The sequence below is a fragment of the Triticum urartu genome, chromosome 6 (genome assembly GCF_003073215.2).
Source record: "Triticum urartu cultivar G1812 chromosome 6, Tu2.1, whole genome shotgun sequence".
In the NCBI taxonomy this organism is placed as follows: Eukaryota; Viridiplantae; Streptophyta; class Magnoliopsida; order Poales; family Poaceae; genus Triticum; species Triticum urartu.
This window is the reverse complement of record NC_053027.1, coordinates 488,928,580-488,947,181: the sequence shown is the minus strand read 5'-3', so window position 1 is coordinate 488,947,181 and position 18,602 is coordinate 488,928,580. Positions and strand designations below refer to the sequence as shown.

At 47.1% G+C, this 18,602-nt stretch overlaps 1 non-coding gene and 1 pseudogene across 1 annotated transcript; one reads left to right on the top strand and one right to left on the bottom strand.

Annotated features, from left to right (window-relative positions):
* Positions 1 to 3,954: 3,954 nt before the first annotated feature.
* Positions 3,955 to 10,078, top strand: LOC125516867 (annotated as a pseudogene).
* An 8,021-nt stretch (positions 10,079 to 18,099) lies between these two features.
* On the bottom strand, positions 18,100 to 18,223 carry LOC125517778. Its single transcript, XR_007287793.1, has one exon. It is a non-coding gene; the product is annotated as a small nucleolar RNA Z247 (small nucleolar RNA).
* Between the last annotated feature and the right edge of the window lie 379 nt (positions 18,224 to 18,602).

The following is an 18,602-nucleotide window of genomic DNA, read 5'->3' as shown; positions in this document are numbered from 1 at the left end:
GAGGAGAAACTCGGAAGACTCGAGAGAGCGCCCACGTGCAGCGCCAGTATATATCTCTCTATATGGAAGATTATATGGACAACCAGAGGAAGCGAGAGACGTGCACGATCATGAGACTATATAAGGTCTGGAACCTTTTCGCGATGGCATTAGGTTCTATTCCCGGAATTTCCGACGAGGAATCCATCGCTACCCTGACGAGTAACTGAAGTCAGCAGCATCCAAAGCAGAGGTCATGCTCTCCTTCTTCACACTCTTAAAGGCGTAGCGCAGGACCTTTGATACGCTTCAGGCAGGCATACCGTCTTGTTCGTGCAAACTGTTGCAGGTCCTCCCGTGCCTCAGCTGTATCTTTTGTCTTCCCATACACGCCCAAGAAGCCTAGTACGTTCACGCAAAGGTTCTTCATCACGTGCATCACGTTGATCGAAGAGCGGACCTCTAGGTCTTTCAAGTAGGGTAGGTCCCAAAATATAGATTTCTTTTTCCACATGGGTGCGCGTCCCTCAGCGTCATTCGGAACAGCTACTCCGCCGGGACCCTTTCCAAAGATTACGTGTAAACCATTGACCATAGCAAGTACGTGATCATCGGTATGCATGGCGGGCTTCTTCCGGTGATCTGTCTCGCCTTTGAAATGCTTGCCTTTCTTTCGACATTGATGGTTGGTCGGAAGAAATTGACGATGGCCCAGGTACACATCTTCCTGCATTTGTCCAGGTATATACTTTCGGTGTCAGCTAAACAGTGCGTGCATGCGTGGTATCCCTTGTTTGTCTGTCCTGAAATGTTACTGAGAGCGGGCCAATCGTTGATGGTTACAAACAGCAACGCGTGCAGATTAAATTCCTCTTGTTTGTGCTCATCCCATGTACGTACACCATTTCCATTCCACAGCTGTAAAAGTTCTTTAACTAATGGTCTTAGGTACATATCAATGTCGTTGCTGGGTTGCTTAGGGCCTTGGATGAGAACTGGCATCATAATGAACTTCCGCTTCATGCACATCCAAGGAGGAAGGTTATACATACATAGAGTCACGGGCCAGGTGCTGTGATTGCTGTTCTGCTCCTCGAAAGGATTAATGCCATCCGCGCTTAAACCAAACCATACATTCCTTGGGTCACATGCAAACTCAGCCCAGTACTCTCTCTCGATTTTTCTCCACTGCGACCCGTCAGCGGGTGCTCTCAACTTCCCATCTTTCTTACGGTCCTCACTATGCCATCGCATCAACTTGGCATGCTCTTTGTTTCTGAATAGTCGTTTCAACCGTGGTATTATAGGAGCATACCACATCACCTTCGCAGGAACCCTCTTCCCGCGGGGCTCGCCGTCAACATCACCAGGGTCATCTCGTCTGATCTTATACCGCAATGCACCGCATACTGGGCATGCGTTCAAATCCTCGTACGCACCACGGTAGAGGATGCAGTCATTAGGGCATGCATGTATCTTCTGCACCTCCAATCCTAGAGGGCATACAACCTTCTTTGTTACGTACGTACTGTCGGGCAATTCGTTGTCCTTTTGAAGCTTCTTCTTCAATATTTTCAGTAGCTTCTCAAATCCTTTGTCAGGCACATCATTCTCTGCCTTCCACTGCAGCAATTCTAGTACGGTACCAAGCTTTGTGTTGCCATCTTCGCAATTGGGGTACAACCCTTTTTTGTGATCCTCTAACATGCGATCGAATTTCAGCTTCTCTGACTTTCGCATTGCGTCTTTGCATCGACAATGACCCAGCGGAGATCATCATCATCGGGCACATCGTCTGGTTCCTCTTCATCTTCAACAGCATCATTGGGCACATCGTCTGGTTCCTCTTGATCTTCACCAGCTCCCCCCGTTGCAGCATCACCGTATTCAGGGGGCACATAGTTGTCATCGTCCTCTTCTTCTTCGCCGTCTTCCATCATAACCCCTATTTCTCCATGCCTCGTCCAAAAATTATAGTGTGGCATGAAACCCTTGTAAAGCAGGTGGGTGTGAAGGATTTTCCGGTCAGAGTAAGACTTCATATTCCCAAATTTAGGGCATGGACAACACATAAAACCATTCTGCTTGTCTGCCTCAGCCACATCGAGAAAATTATGCACGCCCTTAATGTACTCGGAGGTGTGTCTGTCACCGTACATCCATTGCCGGTTCATCTGCGTGCATTATATATAATTATGTGTGTCAAAAGTAAGAAAATCAGACAAGTATCTATCTAAAGTAAGAAAATCAGACAAGTATTTATCTAAAGTAAGAAAATTAGAAAGAAGATAAGAACAAGAGGCTCACCACGGTGGTGCCGGCGACGAGATCGGCGCGAGCGATCGACGGCAGTGAAAACGGGGACGGGGTGTGACGGACCGCTAAACCTAGACAAATCTCGAGAAAAATGAAGCTCCGAGGTCGAGCTTCGAGAGGAGAAAGCTTAACTAGTGTGGCTCGGACATTTTATCGAACACCTCGTGTGCATAGGAGGTGAGCTAGAGTACCCAATGCCCTCCCCCTCGCCGGCCAGCAAAAAACAAAGCACTGTGGAGTACTCTACTGCGACGATGGGGTATATATAGGCAACTTATTTGTCCCGGTTCGTGGCAGAAACCGGAACTAACACCCCCCCCCCCCTTCTGTACCGGTTCTAGGCACGAACCGGTACCAATGGCTGTGGGCCAGGAGCGCGGCCCATTGGTCCTGGTTCGTGCCTAGAACCGGAACAAATAGATCTAGACGAACCGGGACCAATGCCCACGAGGCCCCGGCCGGCCCCCTGGGCTCACGAACCGGGTCTAATGCCCCTATGGGTCCCGGTTCGTGAAGAACCAGGACTAATAGGCTGGCCATGCCCGAACCAAAGCCTTGTTTTCTACTAGTGTAAACATTCCAGACCGCTAAAATTCCAGTGGTACATACCTGCCTCCGGCTGACCGGGTCTGAGTCTGACAGAATTAATCTGTTAAATCTTTCAGCGTGTATGATCTATATCACGCAGTTAGCTTTCCTGCTTTGTTTAATTACCCTTTGCGTGTGTGATCTCTGATTTTCTACGGCTGAGGCCGGCGTGCGGTGGGTGTCAGTGGGGAATCTTGAGCTGGCTGCGACGGTGATAAGTTTGTTTTTGCTCATATCGATAGGGACGGAGCTAGTGAGTGTCACTGCACACACTCAGCTACTCCAGTCCAGTCGAGTCCGGTCCAGTGTTCAAAGTTACTCGTGAGAAAGCTGTAATCGATCATAGTTTAAGCTCATGCATGTGATGTAAAGCTACCCAAGCAATGAGATCAAGGTTTTAATTAAGCGATGGAGCGTCTGGTAGGTGGGAATGAGATGAGATCGATGTCGACCTGCAACTCTAGCCTGGAGCTAGCCGGCAACCTTATAAGCTCCGGCCATGGGCGGAGTCACACTGATAGCTAGAGATGAGAGAGGTAGCTAGCGCATGAGATAGCGTCAGTAATGACAGTAGTAGTATTACTCCTAGTGCTGTCTGCCGGAGCCGGAGCAGCAGCCAGTCTGCCGATTGGGATGCCCGGCTGTGTGACTGTGTCACGACGTGCGGCAGCGTGGAGGTGCCATACCCGTTCGGCATTGGCCCGGACCCCAGCTGCTTCTTGCACCAGCCGGGGTTCAACCTCACCTGCGACCACAGCCACGACCCCCCGCGGCTACTTCTCCTCCTCCCCGGTGCCGACGGTAAAGACCAGCATCTCCGGGTCAAGTACATAAACTCATTGTCCAAGCTGGAGTTGGTCCGCGACGTCGACTTAAGCACCAGCTGGTCTGACGACATAAGCCTGAGGGGGCCATTCGTGCCGTCCAATGGCAACGAGCTTGTCCTCATCGGCTGCAATGTGCGGTCGACGCTGCTGTGGAGGAGCAGGAACAAGGGCAACTCCACTACTGCCACCGCGAAGCCCATGACAATAAGCGGCTGCTACTCCTTCTGCAGCGATCCTGGCCAAGGCGACAGCCCCCAGTTCGACCGCGGATGCTCCGGTGCCGAAGGCTGCTGCCGTGCTCCCATCCTCATCGACGAACCGTTCCTAGCACCGGTAGGGCAGTACGGCGTGGAGCTGAGCTGGTTCGGCAGGAACGTGAGCGAGCCCCCGCGAGCGCATTCGTCGCAGAGGAAGGCTGGTTCGACTACTGGCTCTCCAATTACTCCAACTCCAAGTCCCAGCACAGTAGCGCAACACTACTGGATGTTCCCGTTTATCTAAGGTATGACATCAGTGGCAGCTGCGCGAACAACCCATGCAAGAGCAACCACAGCAGCTGCCTGGACATCCCCACCACAGGATCGTATACATGCCACTGCCGATTTGATCAGGGTTACACAGGCCATGCCTACGTCCCCGGCGGCTGCCAAGGTACGCATGCACTTTACTTCACTCAAAATCCAGATGCTATATACATCAACGTCTACAACATCGAATTAGTTTTATGAGATTTCTCAGAAAATACATTTTAACTACTATTATATGGTATACATTTGATGCCATATGTATGAGCATTTTTTTTATCGACTTGGCCGATTTGGGATGGCACAGTATTTACGAGCCGATTGAGTTAGTGAATCTATTATTGATTATGTGTGTTTGATTTGTAGTTGATGATGACCGGTGCGAGCAGCCACAGGACATCACCAAGTGCTACGGTGAGTGTAGCTACGTAGGAGGATCAATAGTGTGCCGGTGCCCGCCAGGAACTCAGGGAAATCATGCCGTACCCGGCGGATGCGTCGATTCTACTCTCACTAGCAGTGGTAAGCAAACTCGATCGGCCACATGGAACATATCTTATATATCCATAAGATAGTCACCCGACTGACTTAGTTATCTACGTACAAGCATGTCATATCATTATACTATTATGGATGTGATAAGATCGATCTCTACATGCAACCATGCATTGTGAAATACCAGCCACCACATGCAACCAACCATGGGAAAATAATTTTTTATTCCATTATTCATATTTAAAATATTTTACAACTATCAAAATCAAATAAAACAAGTCGTGTATTTTCAATTTTGCTTCATATGTTATTAATTTAAATGTTCATATTCCACTCAATCAAATCTCATTGAAATATATTGCAACTCATTTTCGTTGCAACACGCGGGGTATCATCTAGTTATGTTGTGTTGTTAATGCCAAATTTTTTTTTGCATTTTTTTAGCATTTTTCCAATTTAGAAACATGAATTGCATCTCTAGATATTTATCAAATAATATCTTATTTTGAACTATATGTATTAAAAATAATCTATAATTCCAATTAAAATCATTATTGACAATTTACAGAAACAATTTAGGAGTGATCCAAAAAAGACGGGGGAATGAGTAGACACCAGCATGTGCATTGATGAACCAGTACATAAATAAGCATTGATTAACGGAACCTGAGGCTTGAGGGTGTGATGGTCATTTATTTTTTAAAAATTCTCTTATAAAAGATAGATTCAATAGTATATGCGAGCAAGAATAGTGAGTAGAATGAACGGGAAGATAATTGGATTACTCACTGTAGCACTGCATAAAAAAATCGGTGCTTGATGCTCGCCGCTACTATCTGATGAAAACATACGCTAAAGCATGTGACAACTGATATACCGAACAAGACTATTGTGGGTTAGTTTTGTTGGTTTACTCACGGCTCCACGCCTCGTTATATAAAACTATTGTTGGAAAAAATCCATATCATTCAGTATATAGAAAATTATCATTTGACATTTTTTGTGTTGTATGTATTAGCACCAAAAATCTGCTAACATACAAAATAAAGGTCAATGTTACACCAGACATGTACCGATTCTAAAATGCGGCCCATCATACAATGAAATGATAAACAGATGTTCAAAATGTATTGTATAAGATTAAAAATAATTAACACCTTCGACAGAATAAAACATATGATGCTCTCAATTTTGCGAAGACCACTATGCTAGTTCCCTAAAAAATAAACTTGACCGGCCATAGCTGTAACTTTATTTTTATTTGTTCTTTGCGAGCATCTGGACCTTTTTCTTTAGAAGATAGTGTTCTCCTCATTCCATATATCTGTGAAATGAAACCAGAAGATAGCGTGCTCCAAGTTCCATATACTCCCTCCCGTCCTTTTAAGCATGCATATAAGATTTGTCGTAAGTTGAAATAGCTTCACTTTGACCAAACTTATAAAAAAATGTATCAAAATTCATAATGCCAAATCAGTATTGTTAGATTCATTGCGAAATGTAGTTTTATAGTATATATATTTTGTATTGTGGATGTTGATATTTTTTAATATAAATTTAGTCAAACTTTGCAAAATTTGACTTGACAAAAACCTAATACGCAAAGTAAAAAAGACAGGAGAGAGTCTGTTAAAAAGAAACCAGAACGTCTGAACAGACTCACAGCATGTCCGAAAAGGAAAATGGTAAGTCTCAAGTTCTCAGCTGTCCTGCTAGTGTTAGCAAACAACATATACATCAACAAAAATGCTACACCTTGGTAAACTTACGTAGCCAACTTACGTAACCTTCATAGATCCTCTCCTCCGCCCCCTAATTTGGGCCACGTCAGCACGTAGGATTAAAAAGAATTACGTAAGACTTGTACGTAGGTGTAGCATTGCTCATCAATTCTCCTTCAAGAGTTTAAATGTTAGTGCACCGCTGATTATGAATTGAACCTACATTACACGCATGCAGGAAACTGCACGACGCTCTGCGGCGATGTGGAAGTGCCGTATCCATTCGGCATCCAAGGCATGGGTCCCGCTGGTTGCTTCAATCCAGGGTTCAACCTCACCTGCGACAAGACCCATGACCCACCACGGCTGCTCCTTGACGACAGTGGCAACTTCCGAGTCGAGAAGGTCCACCTCGATAATGCCACCGTGCGCGCCGTCCACGCCGGAGCATTCCTAAACAGCACCTATGTGGAGGACGATCTATTTTTTTTCCCAAACCATGGCATCGCACCCTACTCGCTCTCGGCCAGCAACGAGCTTGTCCTCATGGGGTGTGATGCTCGGGCACCGCACCAGCAACGACAATGGCCCAGACATCCTCAGTGGATGCGTCTCCTTCTGCAGCATTGCCTCGGACAAAGACACCGACGTTGGCCACGTGGACCACCGAGGGCGAGGCCGAGAAGGGCATGGCCGGCGTCGGAACCCAAATGACAAGTACTGCCACGGCATGGGCTGCTGCCAGACACACATCTCCCAGGACTCCACAGGGGGGATGCCCAAGCAGTTGAGTGTGGGCTGGCTCGGCAAGCAGAGTTCATTCGCCGGAAATACGATGTCACGTGCGCTTGTGTTTGTTGCAGCAGAAGGGTGGTACGATAACCTGGCTTTCTCCGGCGTGCTGGGCCCCGATAAGCAACAGTCAGCCAGAGTCGTGCATGAGGTCCCTATTATTCTACAGTGGGAGATCTTATCTGATAAACCCAACTGTACTACATCCAACAAGTGCAAGAGCAAGCACAGCCACTGCAAGCGGGGGAACAGAAGAAAATTCCTTATTTGACACTATTTTAAAATCTGCTTTCTTATTTAATATTGAAAAAGTTTTTCTTCCCTATTTAACACAACTTCTAGATTTTATTTTCTATATGACATTTTCGTCCATTTTGAGCCTAAATGACACCTAAAAAGACTCTTTTGCCCCTCATGTGGTATGTGTGTGGGGGCAATAGCGCGCACACGCAGCATCAGTGCGAGGGCAGGAGCACACACGCAACAACACATACACATGCACCAACACACAACGCACGCGCACACACACGCAACAACACGCGCGCGCGCGTGCACACACACACACGCAGCAACACACATGCGCGCGCACACACACGCAGCAACACACTTCACGCAGCACACACACATACACACACGCAGCAGCAGCAGCACACACGCAGGCAGCACATAGGCACACAACCGCACACACGCGCGCGCGCACGTACACACGCAACAGCACACATGCAGCAGCAGCACACACGCAGGCAGCACATAGGCACGCAACAGCACACACACACGCACGCACGTACACACGCAGCAGCACACATGCACACACACATGCAGCAGCAGCACACATGTGCGCGTGCACCCACACACGCAACAGTACACGCGCGCGCACACACACATACCACATAAAGGGCAAAGTCGTCTTTTCAGGTGTCATTTAGGCTCAAAATGGACGGAAGTGTCGTATAGGGAATAAAATTTAGGACTAGTGTCAAATAGGGAAGAAATTTTTTTCCAGTGTCAAATAAGAAACCAGATTTTAAGACAGTGTCAAATAACGAATTTTCTCGGGGAACAGAGGCTATACATGCCACGATGGCAACCCCTACGCCAACGACGATGGCCAGGGATGCAAAGGTTAGCACATACTAACATCGATCTTATATTATGGGACGGAAGGGAGCATATATATGGCTAGCTTATCTAATTAACAAGTTTATCAACTGAATAATTATCTCTAGTATGCATGCATCTAGCCTAGCTAGCAATTAAGTAAATTCTAACTTATTTTCCCTTGTATCTTGTTTTTCTCCAGCTCCGGATGCAGGCCGCCACAGGTCCATGATTATAGGTGAGTCCATTGCAGGTTTACTTATTTTGGTGGGGGATACCTATATTATTTGCTTTTTTCAGAAGAGAACTATCAACACACAAAGACATAATCTTCACATTTGTATGTTGATTCAGTTCGTTATTTCTTAGTGAACTTGAGTCTAGATTAATTTGAGATCCGATGAAGCGTATTCTATTCAATTCATACAGAGTACAAGTCATTTATTTTTTATGTATAGACACAAACACACACAATACGCCAGGGGACCGGATGACCACGTACTAACGTGTGTCTATGTCTGTGTATTTTCCAGTTAGCGTTGGAGCTGGTATTGCTAGTGCTGGGGGCCTCATAGTTTCAGTTCTTGCTGGATGGTTCATTTCCAGCAAACTTAAACAGAGAAAGGCACAAATTTTGAAGCGAAAATTCTTTGACCAAAATCGAGGACAGCTGTTGCAACAATTGGTATCACAGAGAGCTGATATTGCTGAAAGGATGATCATACCCTTAGAAGAGCTAGAGAAGGCAACCAACAATTTTGATAAAACTCGTGAGCTTGGTGGTGGAGGGCATGGTACAGTATACAAAGGGATTTTGTCAGACCTCCATGTGGTATCCATTAAGAAGCCAAAGAAGATTATTCAAAGGGAGATTGATGAGTTTATTAACGAGGTTGCTATACTCTCACAGATCAATCACCGAAATGTGGTAAAACTTTATGGTTGTTGCCTTGAAACAGAAGTACCAATGTTGGTCTACGAGTTAATATCCAATGGAACCCTTTATGATCATCTTCACATCGATGGATCAAGATCATTGTCATGGGAAGACAGGCTTCAGATCGCAGTTGAAACAGCCAAATCACCAGCCTATCTTCACTCTACAGCTTCAGTGCCCATCATTCATAGAGATGTGAAGTCGGTTAACATACTTTTGGATGACGCTCTAACAGCAAAGGTAGCCGACTTTGGAGCTTCAAGATATATTTCGGTGGAAAGATCGGGGTTAACAACAATGGTTCGAGGTACAATAGGATATTTGGACCCAATGTATTTCCACACAGGGCGGCTCACAGGCAAAAGTGATGTCTACAGCTATGGAGTCATGCTCATAGAACTGCTTACTCGACAAAAGCCATTTTCATATTTGTCTTTTGAAGGTGAAGGCCTTGTTATACATTTTGTTGCATTGTTTTGAGGAGGGTAATCTGTCACAAATATTAGATCCACAAATTACAGATGAGGGAGGCAAAGAAGTTGAAGAAGCCGTTGCACTTGCACTGGCATGTACAAAATTAAGAGGAGAGGAGCGTCCAACCATGAGGCAAGTGGAGTTGACACTTGAAGGTCTTTGACCATCCAAGGAGTATATTTTAGATGAATTTGGCACCAACAGACTTGAGAAGAATGGTGTCACGACGAATGCTTCATCAACCATAATGGAAGAATCACTGATGGGTCAACTAGACAATACAGTATGGAAGAAGAGTTGGCCATGTCTTCGAGGTATCCTAGGTAGTATTGTTGACACATGGATTCAACTTATAGTCTTTTTCCGTAGGGGACTTATTGCCATTTGATCACTTACTCTAAAACCGCTTGATTTTCTCATCTTGAACTTTGTTTCTTGTGTTGGTGTGCTTAGAATCTCATGTAAACTCAATGCATGTGAATTTTTTCACAATAAATGAAGATTTTATTGATTCAAATTATTGTATTAAGATGATACAAGCACGAACATATCCGCCATTCTCAGAGAAGACGCCATGAAGAATGAGATGCAGTATCTTTCCAAAGCCAGCTTCACTGAGCCGATAGCCGTAGAATCTCCATTTCAACAATTTGTATAATGTGAAAGAGAGCGCAAATGTAGACAGTTTGTTTGTATTTCACGTGATTACGGTTTATTGAAACTTTAATGGAAAATAATCGAAGTATATTCTATGTGTGCTTATGAACTCAATTTCTTAGGACAGCGATAACTGTCACACATGTGGTATATTCGACATGCGCCCACACACCGTGTGTGGTGTGAGCAGGAGGCAGCCCACACGGGCGGGTTGTGGGCGCACATTAGAATTGCCCACACGTGTGGGTGCGGCTACTTCGTGCCACACGCCCAACAAGTACTACTCATCTCCACCCCGAGCGTGTGACACGAAGCAAAAATGCCCACACGTCCTGGCGCAGATACGTTTGGTACCCGCGGGATGACGATTTAGTTGCCATCCTTGTTGGCAGATGTAGTTATCCGGGATGAAAAGTGTAGTTGTAAAAGCATGGCAACTCTATCTGTTTTGGTTAACTATAGTTGTCATGTCTAATTTATGGTAGTTGCCGCGTGTAAACAAACCGTAGTTGCCGTGTGTGATTAACTACTTGCCACATCTGGTCACACAGTAGTTGCCATGTGTGTTTACCTAGTTGGTCCAACCATAGTTGCCATGTATGGTTAATCACAAATGCCATGTGTGTTTATCTAGTTGTCACATACGCGCAACTATAGTTGACATCTAGCAAAAGAATCACAGTTGCCATGTGTGTTTACCTAGTTGCCACGTTCGCGTAACTGCAGTTGCCATCCACAACATAGGAGTGTCGTGTGGGCGAAAAGTAGTTCGCCCACACGCGCATGGACTAGGTGGTGGCTGTGTGGGCAGAAACTAGTTCGCCCACACAGCGCAGCTGGCAAACAGTATGGTGCGGGCGTGTGGGCAAACTCTCCAACGCCCATACACCAAGCCCGTCCTACATGACATGCAAATTCTGCCTCAATGTGTCAAAATTCGTGCAAACTGCACTGGACGATGATTCACGCGTGTGGGCGAGTTGCAAAACTGCCACACATGTGGGCATTAGTGTTTTCGCTTGAGGTGGGCGTTAGTGTTTATTATCAAGTCCATCTCCTGTTGGTTTGTTTCTGTACGTGCTTCGGACTGCCGTGATCAAGTCACGTTCGGACACGGTATTCTATCGCAGCACAGCTCCTTTATAATAAATCATGGACGGGAAACTTGGTTGAAAAAGTATCAACGGAAACCTAGCCTAGCTCATATCGTATTTACGTCTGCCAAATCGTCCTGTTGACAAACTAATCAATTACCTTTTGTTCACATCGATCAATGGGTCTCTGCCTTGGCAAGATTACTACTTCGCGCTCGCCATGGCCGGACCTCCCCCCAGAGCTTGCCGCCCTCATCATGTCCCGTCTACCGTCCCATCGGGACCGCCTCAGTTTTGGAGCTGTCTGCCGCGACTGGCGCCTCGCTGCGCGTCGGGAGCTGCCGCCGGCCATGCCGTGCATCAGCCTCGGCCGCGGCGCTTACCAGAGCATCGCCGATGGCAAGGTGTTTCGCTCGAGCCATGGCGCCGACGTCACCTCCTTCGGCAGCTACCTTCTCTACAAGCACCGCCGCCGACTCTTCCTTCGTGACTCTTCATCCACGATCGAGATCCCGAGGGACCACCATGAGTGTGCCGACGAGTGCAGCGATAGGGGCGCCCATGACCCATGTGGCTCCAAGAGAACATGGCCACTGATTCCCGCAGAGGGCGTCGCCTTCACCATGCGTAAGGTCCTCGTGTGCTCGTCCAGTCTCCTCGTTGCGATCCTTAACCGTGACGCCGGAAGGCCAGGTTCCGCCTATTGCTTGGTGTTTTTCCGGCCGGGCACCGGTCAGCTCTCATGGGTGCTTCTGCTTACCACAAATATGTATGGGTCCAAGTATGGTTACAAGTACAGGGACATGGCCTTGTACCGTGGAAAAATCTTCGCGCTCATATCATCGGAGCAGCTCTTCACCCATGAGATTGGACAGCCATGTTGCGTCGAGCAAGTCATCAAGGATCCCACACCGCTGCCGCCAGGGATCGACCCATCGTCGCCGTCGTTTCTTGTGAAGCACTATATGGTCGTCTCATCCGATAATAGGAAGCTACTAATGGTGCGGTGGTACATCCCTCACGCGGCCTACGTTCATCATTCAAAGATGAATCTGCAGGTGTTCGAGGCAGATTTGGAGAAGAGACAGTGGTTGGAGGTGAATGACTTGGATGGCCAGCTCCTCTTCCTGAGCAGGACTTGCTCAAGGGCACTCGCGGGCTCGTCGACGGAACACTACGGGCAGACATTTCGAGGAAATCGTGTGTTTATCTTGGGCACTGACTGGGCACGGATACGGAGGCGGTTGAACCCATGCACGTGCCATGATTGCGAGAAGCTCGGCAATGGTGTTCCAAGCTATTGCGTGTATGACATGACGAGTGGAAAGCTTAGCCTTGTTTCGTTACGTAGAACTCGTAGAGGAAAAATGCAGGTTCAGAATGGTTCTTCCCTTCTGGGTGAAAACTGAAAATCCCAATTTAACTCAATGCAGAGGTCGTAGAATGAGACATCCAAGTTCAGTATGGACTTCCCCTGTGGGTGAAAAAAAATCCAAGTTATTTCAACATTTCAAAGCCTACTCATCTTCGGTATTGCCATTTTGGTTAGAGTAACATGTGTATGTACGCTTTTGCTAATCATCAGGCACCTGAAATTTTCTGATCGCTCAGTTGATTCCATGTGTCTTCGGTCACGGGAGGCTGCAGCCTCCTTCCGCTTCGTCACATGTGTGAAGTGTGTCCGTCCGTGTTTGCCCTGTGTGCTAGCTATACCCCGTCGACTGCGTGTACGCCTGATGTACGTATGTGTGTCTGTGTTGTGTGTGTTTATTGTACGTGTGTGTACGTGACAGGCATGTGTGTGCAGCAAGAGAGGGAAAGATAGAGATGAGGTAGACGACACCAACGACGAGGTGCAATTTTATTTCGGCGCATAACGGGAGACAATTAATCTCCAACGTTTCATCCGAACTTTAAGTATTGCAATGATATGTACATACAAGTTCTATAAAACGACCGGTGATGAGTGAGGCGACTCAAAGGGCGACCCGGCTGCCTACCAGCGGTGGCCTGGACCTTCCCGCCAGCCGGGGTGTCGGGGGGAGGTTTTGGGCTCTCGCCGAGGATGAGGCAGAAGATGATGATGGCACATTCATCGCCGGAGTGCCAAAGGCGGCTTCGCCTATGCCATCGGATGCGCTATGCAAATCTCTCGTGGATGGATATTTCGAGGAAGTCGTTGCCGATCTGGTCAACATGTCGTTGCCGATCTGGTCAACATCATCGTCCCCGTTAACGATCCGGCTAGGGCCGGGTTGCGAGCAGAAGATAGAGTGGAGGTGCTGCGGCGGGTCGTCGACGGCTGGCGCAGGAACAGATACTTAACGAGGATGACCCTAAGAGGGACACGATACACTGCGCCACCACTTCAGCATTCATCCTAAGAGGACGACGGTTTGGACCATGGGTGTAGGCCAAAGGGTAGAGAAGGAAGCAAGCCTGGCGCTCCAAGAGGGATACGACTAGGGCTGCAAACGAGTCAAATTCGAGCGAGTTGGACTGGGCTCAGCTCAGATTATACTAAAATTCGAGCGAGCTCAAACTGAGTGAAGCTCAAGGTTGAGCCGTACAAAGTGGCTCATGCTTAGATTATATCGATATCGAGGCGATCTCGAGCTATTTTCGAGCTAAATAATAAGATGATTTTATGAATAATCTAAGCCATTTTTTCAAACATTATAGCCAACAACACAATATAGAAAGACACTATAAAACTTGACTTATTCTCTCTCAACTGACGACTAGCACTTGATAAGTAGGGACCAATGAAGTAGAAAGATAGAAAAATGAAGGTACATCTGCTCTTAAACTTTGGCTGAGATAGGTTGCACCAATGTTGTCACACCATAATCTTGCAGCCTGAGGAGCTTTAATTCCAAGCTTATAGAGTAGTGTCTGTATCCACATTACTTTAGTTGTAGCATTCATCAAGGCTTTATATTCAATCTCTGTACTTGATCTTGAGACCGTGGCCTGTTTTCTTGCGCTTCATGACACAAGATTTGTTCCCAGAAATACAGCAAAACCACCTGCAGATCTTATATCATCAGCACACCCTGCCCAATCTGCATCTGAGTATGCGGTTACAAGCAGAGAAGAAGACTTGCTGATTTGATGTCCAAGTCCTTCTGAATACTTAAGATATCTTAGGATTCTCTTGACTGCAGTCCAATGAGTGGTTCTAGGTGCATGTAAGTACGGATATACCTTGTTCACTGAATAGGAAATATCAGGACGTGTAAGAGTTAAATACTGCAAAGCACCTACAACACTCCTATAATTTGTTGCATCCTCCGGTGCAAGAGCTTCTCCACTTTCCACCGTGAGGCTTTCTGAGGTAGAGATTGGTGTATTAATTGGTTTGCACTTCTCCAATCCCACTCTTCTGAGAATATCAGTTTTGTAATTTTCTTGTGAGAGAAGTATGCCATCTTTAATTTTCTTTACCTCTATTCCAAGAAAGTAGTGAAGATCACCCAAATCCTTAAGAGCAAACTCTAATTTCAAACCTTTAAGCAAGCAGGTAGTGGCTTCTGTACTTGAGCTAGCAACAATTATATCATCAACATAAACAAGTAAAAAATAGTAACATTGCCTTTGTTAAAGAAGAATAATGAGGTATCTGCCTTGGATGGTATGAACCCAAGGTGTTGCAACTGCATGCTTAATCTGGAATACCAAGCTCTTGGGGCCTGTTTCAAACCATATAATGCTTTATCCAAGTTACAGACATACTGTGGTGTGCTGTGATCCTCATAACCTGGTGGTTGCCTCATGAACACTTCTTCCTTAAGAACACCATGAAGAAACGCGTTCTAAACATCTAGCTGTCTTAAACTCCAACCTCTGGAAATGGCAATATACAAGACAAGTCGAATAGTAGCAGACTTAATAACAGGACTAAAGGTATCTTCATAGTCAATTCCAAACCTCTGTTTAAATCCTTTGGCAACTAGTCTAGCCTTATATCTGTCTATACTTCCATCAGACTTTCTTTTTATCTTGTGCACCCATTTACAATCAATAATGCTGTCTCCATGTTTTGGTGGTACCAAGTGCCAAGTCTTATTTTTCATAAGTGCATCATATTCATTGTCCATGGCTTCCTTCCAATTCTTATCAGCAAGACATCATGCAAGTGAATTGGTTCACCGGTAGTGGTAGGAAAGGCACGTTTAATTTTGTCATACCTTATAGTACCATCATTGTACTATTTTTCTTTCACAATACCTGACCGGGACCTTGTTTGCCGAAGTGAAGTTGTAGGAGGTACAGGAGCAGCCGCTGTGGACGATGGAACACGCGATCCTGGTGAAGTTATATCACCCACAGAAGATCCAGCCGTTTCCCTATCCATGGCAGGGAACAAATCCGCAGGCTCCTGATCCGAGGCAGATTCTGGCGCCCGACCAATCGAGCATCCAGGCGCGCAACCGCGACTGGTCGCTGTGGGGCCGGGCACGCGCCCGCGGTCGGCCGCTGAGGAGGCCCGTGGTGACGCGGCGTCGGGAGATTCGCTCCTTGCCGCACATGGGCTGGCAGGCGAATCGGTGCGCGGAGACGTGGCACGGGGCGATGCGTCGGGACCAGCGGGCTCCACCCGGTCTGCACGGTCGGCCGCCTGCCCACGTGAGTCCAGGCCCAAGAGGCGATCCGCCTGGGATCACATGATGGCAGAGGCGCCAGGCTGAGCGCGCGGATCCGCCTGAGATCTCGTGATGTCAGCCAAATCTGCACCGTGCTCCGTGCCCTCCTTGTTTGTTTCGTCACAGATGAAATCACAGTTTGCATTAGTAGAAATTGCAACAGAATCAGAATTTCCTTGGGATTTTTGCACATGATCAAGTTTAGTTAATTCACCCCCGTGATTAGAAGGTGTATCAAAATCTGGTAGAAGTGCAATTTCCGCAGGAAGTAAAGCTCCAGCATTAGGATGAAGTTTGGAAAAAGGAAAGAGTGTCCATCAAAAAAGACATCACGTGAAATATAGATACGTCCGGTGGAAATTTCAAGGCACTTATACCCTTTATGGAGATTGCTATAACCAAGGAAGACACACTGAGTGGATTGGAATTCAAGTTTATGGTGGTTGTATGGACGCAAATTGGGGTAGCAAGCACACCCAAAAAATTTAAGATAGTTATAATCAGGTTTTTGATGATACAAGAGCTCTAATGGAGTATAATTGCCAATGACTTTGCTAGGGAGTCTATTGATAAGATAAGTGGCGGTGATAAACGCTTCATCCCAATATTTGAGAGGCATGGAAGCATGAGCTAAGAGAGAGAGGCCAACCTCAACTATGTGGCGATGTTTGCGCTCAGCAGAACCATTCTGTTGATGTGCATGAGGGCACGACACATGATGATCAATCCCAATGCTCCGGAAGAAAGAGTTGAGTTTCTCATACTCCCCTCCTCAGTCACTTTGGACTGACAAATTTTTTCTATCAAATTGTCTTTCACAAGTTTCTGGAATTCTTGAAAGATAGAAAAAACTTCAGGTTTATAATTGAGCAAATAAATCCAAGTAAACTTGCTGTAATCATCAATGAAACTCACATAATATTTTTTTCCTCCAAAAGAATCTCGGGCATGGCCCCACACATCACTGAAAATAAGCTCTAAAGGAGCATGAGAGACACTATGAGACTTAGGATACGGAAGCTGATGGCTCTTGGCACATTGACAAGCTTTACAAACATACTCACTAATGGAACTATGGGACAAAGGAAGATTGTCCTTATTAACTACTTGTTTCACTATGACTGAAGATGGGTGTCCAAATCGTTGATGCCACCTTTCCAAGGAGGGTTTGATGACGGAGTAGACTTGACGACGCCGGCGACTAAGTGCTCCGGATGTGATTGGGTAGAGACCCCCAATGCATCTACCGTGATGGAGAAGTTCCCTCGTTGCCCGATCCTTGATGAAAAAATAACGAGGGTGAGTTTCAAAAACGACATTATTATCGGTGGCTAGACGAGACATGGATGCAAGATTTTTATCAGCTTGTGGGACAAGAAGAACATCCTTAAGAACGAGATCACGTTTAAGACTAGGGGAATTAATTGAAGCTTGACCAATGTGGCAAATGTCCATACCTCCTCTGCTTGCAGTAGGGATCTGATCAGCGCCGTGGTACCTCTCACGAAGAGCAAGTTGCTCTAGTTCATTGGTGACATGGTCGGTGGCACCGGAATCAACGTACCAAACGACATCTCCTCCTTGTTCGCGCATGGCAGCAGCAACATGGCGAGTGTCAGGGACAAAATTCTCGTCGAAGTGACGCCAACAATCCATGACCTCATGGCCAGATTTCTTGCAGAGCTGGCAACGGGGGCGAGGACGCGAGGCGGGAGGCCGGCGACTATTGTTGGAGTTGAAGCCGTCGCCGCTGCTGGTGGAGTTGTTGTAGCCGCCCCCGTTGGTGTAGCCGTAGCTCCCACCAGAGCGAGCGTCGTCGCCTTGAGGAGTGCCGCATCCGCGGCCACCGCCGCGGTTCTGCCCTGGTGACCGCGCCCACGGCCGCGGCCATGAGCAGCAAAGTTGACAGATGACTGCCGAAGGTCGCCGCCATGAAGGAGGGTGAGGCGGGCATCGAAGCTCAGCAGCTGATTGTACAGCTCCTGGACGGTGATGGGTTCCACCCGAGCGGCAAGGGTAGACACGACCGGATTGTACTCCATGTCCAAGCCAACGAGGATCTTGGAGACGATTTCCGGATCGGAGAGGGCCGCGGCAGTGCACACGACTTCATCGGTGAGGCTTTTGATCCTGCCAAGATATTCAGCCATGGTCATGTTACCTTTTTTTAGGTTAGTGAGCTTGATGCGGGTGTTGATGGCTTGGGCTTGGCTCTGAGCGGCGAACATGGCATGGATGGCGCTCCAGACTTCGGTCGGCGTCTGTAACGTCGCGACCTGTGCAAGAATATCGCGGGAGAGAGATCCCATCAAATACCCTTGAAGCTGCTGCTATTGTGCGTACCAGAGAGATCGAGCATAGTTGAAGACTTGTTCTTCCTTGCCGTCCTTGGTAACGGTGAGGGTGGCCGGCGGTGGCGGGCTCTTCCTGTCGAGGTGGTGTTCCATCTGGGCG